Source organism: Chrysochloris asiatica, unplaced genomic scaffold, assembly GCF_000296735.1.
Source record: "Chrysochloris asiatica unplaced genomic scaffold, ChrAsi1.0 scaffold00001, whole genome shotgun sequence".
Lineage (NCBI taxonomy): Eukaryota > Metazoa > Chordata > Mammalia > Afrosoricida > Chrysochloridae > Chrysochloris > Chrysochloris asiatica.
The window spans coordinates 37,527,636-37,536,043 of NW_006408519.1; the positions used below are offsets into that span (position 1 = coordinate 37,527,636).

At 40.2% G+C, this 8,408-nt stretch overlaps 1 pseudogene; it reads left to right on the plus strand.

Annotated features, from left to right (window-relative positions):
• Window positions 1-118: 118 nt before the first annotated feature.
• LOC102839739 lies at window positions 119-649 on the plus strand (annotated as a pseudogene).
• Window positions 650-8,408: the final 7,759 nt, after the last annotated feature.

Sequence of the window (8,408 nt, forward strand, 5' to 3'; positions counted from 1 at the left end):
TAACATCTTCTTTAGGTGCAATCTTCTCCAGGACCATCTTCTGTACCATTCCCTGTTACCGGGACCGGCTAAACGCCATTTTTTTTGGTGTGTGGTTAGCTCCAAATTCTACCAATTTATGAGCTCTCAGATCCGTCCGAATTATTTTGCTAAAGCGGAAGCCAGCATCAACTGTCTGGTTAATCTGCATCTGCTGGCATCTCACACCTACCTCTCTCTGGACTTCTATTTTGATCACGATGATGTGGCCTTGGAAGGCGTGGGACACTTTTTCTGTGAGTTGGCAAACAAGAAGCGTGAGGGTGCTGAGTATCTTTTGAAACTGCAAAACCAGCGTGGTGGTTGCACAGAAGCTGTCCCAAGATGAGTGGGGAAGAACCTTGGATACCATGAAAGCCACTCTGGCCCTGGAAAAGAACCTGAACCAGTCCCTCTGGATCTGCACACCATGGGTGCTACCCACACAGACCCTCACCTCTGTGACTTTCTGGAGAACCATTTCCTCGATGAGGAGGTGAAAATTATCAAGAAGATGGATGACCACTTGACCAACCTCCGTAGGATGGCCGGTCCCCAGGCAGGGCTGGGCGAATATCTCTTTGGGAGGCTTAGCTTACTTTTACAGCAAAAAATAAAAATTAAGCCATAACTTGTGTTATTGAACAATTCTATGGGTTGCAACTCAACATAAAGAATATAAAAATCCTCACCACTGGACCAATAAATAAGATCACAATAAATGGAGAAAGATTGAAGTTGTCAAAGACTTCATCTTCCTCAGAGAAACCATCAACACTCATGGAAGAAACAGTCATGAAATCAAACAATATATTGCATTAGGCAAATCTGCTGCACAAGACCTCTTTGGGTGTTAAAGAGCAAAGATGTCAGTTTGAGGACTAAGGTGCGCCTGTTCCAAGCCATGGTATTTTCTATAACCTCATACGCATGTGAAAATTGGACAGTGAATAAGGAAGACCGTAGAATTGATGCGTTTGCACTATGATGTTGGAGAATATTAAATGCACCATGGACTGCCAAAAGAACAAGCCAATCTGTGTTGGAAGAAGTAAAGACAGAATGCTCCCTGGAAGCCAGAATGACCAGACTTTGTATCTCATACTTTGGACATATTACCAGGAGGGACCAGTCCCTGTACAAGAATATCATGTTGACAAAACTGAGAATCAGACAAAAGTAAGACCACCAATGAGATGGATTGGCACAGTGGCAGCAGCGAGGGGTTTAAATGAAGCAATGACTGTGAGGTTGGCACAGGACCGGGCATTGTTTTGTTCTGTTGTATATAGGATCGTTATGAGTCAGTACTGACTCAATGGCACCTAAAAGCAACACGGGCAAAATATTGAATGATACAGAAAGCATCAAAAAGAAAATGGAAGGAATGCACAGGATTACTTTACCAAAAAGAAATGGTCGATGCTCAACCATTTCAAAAGGTCGTATATGATCAAGAACCAATGATACTGAAGGAAAAAGTCCAAGGTGCATTGAAGACACTGGCAAAGAACAAGGCTCAATAAACTGATGGAAACCAAATTGAAATCTTTCAACAAACTGGTGCAGCGCAGGAGGCACTCACTCATTTATGCCAAGAAATTTGGAAGACAGCTACCTGGCCAACTGATTTGAAGAGATTCATATTTGTGTCCATTCCAAAGAGAGGTGACCCAGTGAAATGTGGAAATTATTAGACAATATCATTAATATCACATACAAGTAAAATTTTGCTACAGATAATTCTAAATGGCTGCAACAGCACATTGACAGGGAACTGCAAGAGGTACAGGTCAGTTTTAGAGGAGGACATAGAATGAGGGATATCATTGCTGAGCAAGTGACTCTTGGCTGAAAGCAGAAAGAAGCAGAAAGATGTTTACTTGTGCTTTATTGACTATGTAAAGGCTCTCGACTGTGTGCAGCAAGACAAGGGAGGGACAACATTGAGAAAATGTGTACTCAGGAACTCTTAATTGTGCTCATGAGAAACCTGTACATAGACCAAACAGAAGAAGGGCACACTGAATGTTTTAAAATCAAGAAGGATGTGTTCCCAAGTTGTATTCTTTTATTATACTTATTCAATCTGTATGCTGAGCAAATCACTCAAGAAGGTAGAGTATGTGAAAAAGTTCATGGCATCAGGATTGAATGAAGACTCATTAACAACCTGCGATATGCATATGATACAACCTTGATTGATGAAACTGAAGAGGACTTAAAAATGAAGTCATCTTTTTGAACAACTTGCTGATGAAGATCAAAAACCACAGCCTTCAGTATGGGGTGCACCTCAATTTAAAGAAAACAAAGCTTTTCACACTGGACCAATAAATGATAAATGGAGAAAATAAGTTGTCAAAGCCTTCATTTTGCGTGAATCCACTATCAACACCCATGGAAACAGCAGTTAAGAAATGAAATGACATATTGCATTAGGCAGGTCTGCTGCACAAGACCTCTTTAAAGTGTTTAAAGGCAATGTTGTTTTTGTATTTTTGGAGTATTAAGGTGCTTCAGACCCAAGCTGCAAGGAGCTCTGGTAGTGTAACAGTTACCAGTTGGGCTGCTAACCTCTAAGTCAGCTAGTCCAAAACTACCAGCAGTTCCACAGAAGAAAGATGAGGCTTTCTGCTCCTGAAAAGATACGCGGCTTCAGAAACCCTGAACATGATCACTATGAGTCGGAACCAACTCCACGGCACACCACCACCAAGAACAGACCCAAACCAAAAGGTTTCCATTAACTTCATATGTATGTGAATTGGACAGTGAATAAAGAAAACCCTAGAAGAATTGATTTTTATTTGTTATAGTTTTGAAGGAGAATATCAAAAGCACCATAAACTGCCAGAAGAACCAACAAACCTGTGTTAGAGGAATTACAGCTAGAGTTTCTTTTACAAGCCAGGATGGCGAGACTTCATCTCTCATACTTCAAACATATTATCAGAAGGGACCAGTCATGGGAGAAGAGGTGCACCCCATACTGAAGGCTGTGGATTTTGATAAAATGGAGGGTCAGCAAAAAAGAGAAAGATGCCCACCAATTGACTAGCACAGTGGTAGTGGCAACGGGTTCAATTGTAACAATGGCTGTGAAGATGGCGCAACACAAGGCAGTTTGTTGTTCTGTTGTGCATAAGGTCGCTACAAGTCAGAATCGATTCAACAGCACCTAACAACAACAAAAGCTAGCATTGCAAAGCAAAGTACAGAATAGTAGATTCAGTTCTGAGAGACAAGAGCTTAAAAATCTACATCAACTTAGTCTACAATCATGGTTACAGAATCATTCTGAAAGCCACTGTATCAAATAAAATAATATTGATGATGGCTAACATCTATTGAGCAACCTGATGTATAGGTACCAGCTATGGATAAGAAAACTGTCTTTAGTAATGCTTTCAAGGTGAGACAGACTTCAAGTATTTAATCCCCAGAATATATCCTTAACCATTACCCAAAACTGGTCTAATTCACCTCTTCTAACAAAACCTTCCCAAAATGTAATCACCCACTAGATGTAATTTCTTTTTCTTCCGTACTACTGTACATTCCTATCGTTACTTGTTTGAGTTTAGTTAAGTAAAGCTTACACAACCATCCATTGAAATTGAGGTCTTGATCTCTCCTATTTGAGAGGCTACAAATGTGTTTGTACAAACACCATAAAATCTTAAAGCTATTTCACGTAATTCCCCCCACCCTTGCTGCCATCTCTATCTACTACATGTTAAGGGATCTGAGTTTTATATAGATTACAGCCAACATGCATATTTAACTAGACCTGAACATGTTAAAGAAGAGCTACCCATGCCTCACATTGAACATCAGTAAAGTCAAAGATGGCCTTGAGTACTTAAACTGCTGTGTGTCTAACTAGGTGGCTCTCAGATAGACTGACTGGGGTACCTGATTATCTTAACCATAAGAAAAGCAGATGATCTTAGATCAATTCTGCCCAAGCATCAAGGAAAAAAGTTATTTGATTTACTCTGTTGTATGTTTTTTATAGGACCTAAACCAAAGTTTCCTCTGAGATCAGAACTATGGCTCTTAATGGTGTAAACCGCAATTGTCTTGGGCATAAACTGTGGCCCAGCTCAGCCTGAAAAGCCTCTGGCTTGGTTACTTCTAAGCCTCAGGATATCACAGACACATATCTGATATGCAAGTAAGCTGATTTCATGATGAGCAACAAAATGACTACAGGGACACTGGGCCAAAAAGATCTCCACAGTCCACAACCAATTCATCCAAAATCACAGAGACCAATACATCATTTTGACAAGTCAGCTGACCTCCATGCACCTCAGTTCAGCCCTCTACAACACAATGCCGCTATTACTGACTGTTGCTCCTGTAAAGATTTACAGCCTCGCAAACCCTGTACAGGGTCGCTATGAGTCGGAACCGACTCCATGGTACATAACCACCACCACCACCACCATCATAGTGTAAACCTAGAGAAGCCTGGACTGTGGATCAGAAGCCCTAGGTTCTAGACTTGCATAGAAACTTGCTCCAAGACTCTTGTTAAGTGACTTGCCATCTCTGAACTTGCACATCCATAAAATGTAGGCCTTAAAGTTGTAACTCTTTGAGCTTTTATGATTCCATAACCATTGGGGATACAAACACAAATATGACTGCCTCTTTCCCTCATGGATTTTTAAATCTAATTGACTATATGTACATGTAACTGAAGATGGTATAATCCTGGGATCTCAGAGTCTGCAGATACTCCTATTTATAGAGTGAGAAAATCTAGGCCCTTTAAGTAGAAGTGTTCAGCCCAAAGTCATATCACGGACTGTTGTAGGTACCATGTCAAGTCTCTAAACTGGCAATTCTGTGTTGCTTATTCCACACTCCACTGCTACTTGATCCACATGCCATAACCAAATGTTAGCACACCAGTCCTTTTTATATAAAATAGCTGAAATTGTAGGACAACAGATAAGCAAATTTCATGTATTAAATAAATATTTATTAAGTGCCTGCTTAACTTTTGTTTTGAATGTCAGAAACCAAAACTACAGCTAGTACTCACATAATCATCTCTTTTGTGAGCACTGACTGTTAGCTTGGTTCTCATTGGTTATATAATAATTTCCTTACAAGAGTTTGCATTATAATAAGCACAAGAACCATGAGATTTTTGACGATGCCAAGCTGCTGTCCTTGGTGATACTAAAAAGGTGACTTTTACCTTCCTGCATTTAAAAAAAATCACTGTTGGAATACAATCACAAAAATCTTCCTAGAGCCCAAGATAGATAATGATATAAAGTGTCTGGAATTGATTTGTAAAAGAAGAGTTGGTCTAGCCATTGAATCAAGCCATAATTCTTGCAACAAAGCTAGTACTGCTAACTGGAGCAATTGCTAGAAAAATCTTGGAATCCTGGTACGATGCTGTGGATTAATGCTAGACTGCAAGTTAGGTTGGAACTGCAAGGTCAGTGGTTCAAGATCACCAGCCACTCCTTGGAACCCCTATAAAGGGTCATTAGGAATTGGAACTGACTCGATGGCACTTAACAACAAGAGAAAAATCTTAGGCCTTACACAACAGGAAGAAATACTTCTTCCTAAAAGAGTCCCCTCACCCCGAGGCATAGATATCACTGTCTTCTTTTTCCAATTCATAGTTCACAGCAGTCATTTATTCATTTAACAAATATTTGTTGAGTGTTTAATATGTGCCAAGCAATCAATCAGGTGCTAGATCAGAATACTGCAGTGAACCAAGTAGACTAAGCTCCCAGCGCCATGAGGTTTATGCTCTAGTATGATGCTACCAGCCACTCTGCGGGAGAAAGATGAGGCTTTCTGCTCCTGTAAAGATTTACAGACTTGGAAACCTTGTACAGGGTCGCTATGAGTTGAAACCAACTCCATGGCACATAACAACAACAACAATGATCCCTGCAAAGCCTTAGCATGCCCGACCTCTGCAATGAACAAAGTCTTTCTCAGCCCTTGGGTATCATGTGGCATTATATTTCCCATCATGAACAGCATTTTTCATGTGTACTTTCATTAGGAGAGTTCTGTCTCCCTTCTAAACTTAGAGCTCCTCAAGGACATGTTACAGGATTCATTTTCCCTGTAGCCACTGTGTCTAATATAAAATCAGTCATATTACAAGCGCTCACGCCTTACTGTGTCTAAATTATTTATCTCCATTTCAACTCTTCCTGGTTTAATCAGACTAGACTAAACCCCTCCCATTACTCCATGATCACTCACCTACCAGAATCATCCACATGAAGAAGAAAAGTTAATAATAACGTCATCATTTCAGAAGCATACTATGCTTCACATGCTACATGCTTATTACCGGTGTGGCGCTGTGGAATAAGCACTGGACTACAACCACAAGGTCAGTGGTTTAAACCCATTAGTTGCTCCTTGGAAAGCTTATACAGGGTCACTGTGAGTTGGAATCAACTCCATGGCACTTAACAACAACAACAACATTTGCATATATTATTACATGCCATCCCTATGGAAACTAGGAAGGACAACTATACAGAAACAAGCATAAAAGATTGAACAGGCACAGAAAGCTATTCTTTGGCCTACATCAAAGTCAGGCTAATTTAAAAAGTTAACATGATAGATAGTTACAGACTGTTAACAAATCATTTCTACTTCCTCTAGTTGGTTCTTATGGCAGCTTGTTGGCTTGGAAGACAACAGCTCCATGTGGTCTTGTGATTTCATAGATGGTAGAAGTGGAAATGATCTTGACTACAAGATATGTAGGTCAGTGACGATTGGCGATGACTGTTAATGGAGGCAACAGTTAGCAACTGATCCTGACAAAGGTTCAGCAGAGGAGAAAGGTGAGGACTTGAGCTCACATGCAGCACTTTTCTCAGTCTTTTATTCCAACTTGGAAAAATAAGAACTATCAGTGGTTGAGGTAGAGAGGTCTAGATCGATGAACAGGTTACCTAGTATGAGGCTGACTCTGTGCTGTACATGGGAGCATGAGAGTTCTGTAGGATAAGCACTGGACTGTGAACCACAAGACAAGCAATTTAGGCCCCCAGCCACACCTGGGGAGAACGATAGGTCTTTCTGCTCCCTCAGGGATTTACAGCCTAGGAAACTGTTACTATGAGTAGGAACCAACTTGACAGCATTTAACAACATAACTTGTTTAGAATTCTTATACATTCTGACTTCAAAGATAAACTACTCAATATGAGATGAAGGCAAAATGTTTGCCTTTACTTGAGCTAATTCCAAAAAGACCAAGGATGAGGTATTAGGTCTCCAGATAATAGTCCATGAAATGTTTAACCTGGCCTATCAGTGAACAATAACAGAGATAGAAGTATTCAATGCATAGCTGCCCTGTGTTGTTGTTAAGAGCCATCAAGTCAGTTCCAACTCATAGTGACCCTGTGTACGATTTCCAAGGAACGTCTAGTGGGTTTAAACCACTGATCACGTGATTCAAATCAACCTTGTAGTCCAGTGCATTATCCTGCAGTGCCACACCAGGACCCCTTAGCAACCCTGTAGGTTATGTATTAACTGCCCTCACTTAGAAATGAGAAAAGTAAAACTTACCCAAGAGCACACAGCTTCTAAAAGACAAATCCAGGGAATTGACCTAGAATGACTAAATTCAGATCTCACCCCTTCTCTGTCACTATACCAGAGAAATCTTCATTGACTCAAGTATTCCACAAATATGTATTAAAAGATGCCTTTATCCTTTCTGGAACCTAGAGCTTGATGCGTTTAAAAGGAAAAGAAAACCATGGATGTCCCATTCTTCCTGATCAGTTAATGCATCCAAGACATCAACTTACACCTCCCTAATAGATTAAACTCCCAGGCACGATCATTCACAGACAGAGCAAGATTGATACGATACATCCAAAAAATAAAAAAGGCTTCAATTGGCTGTCAGAACTTTAATTAAAATGCTTATAGATCAACTTCACTGCAGCAAATTGTCTGTGCCACTATTACTATAGCAAGATGGATGTTCACTGGGAAAACAGACAGAGAACTCTCCCCTAGACTAATGTGTAATTTCATAGCCATTGATTTTTTACTTTGAAAATTCTTCCTTGGCTCCTGGGAATTAGAACTTGTTCTGGGTGACCTGGCAGCAAAGCTACTTTTTTTCCCCCTTCTTTCTCTCTTTTATGAAAGTAGAAGAACATTTCCTAAGCCCATTCATATTTTATCTTCATTGCCCTGATGCAGAATTAAACTGAAGTTGTGTGAGGTTATTGAAGACCTCAGTTGGAAGCTCCTCATGGCAAAGGGTAGAAAGAGGGGATTAGAGGAGGAAAAAGGGAAATGTACAAAGAAAAAAAGAAAGGCCAGAGGAAATAAATGGATACAAAATG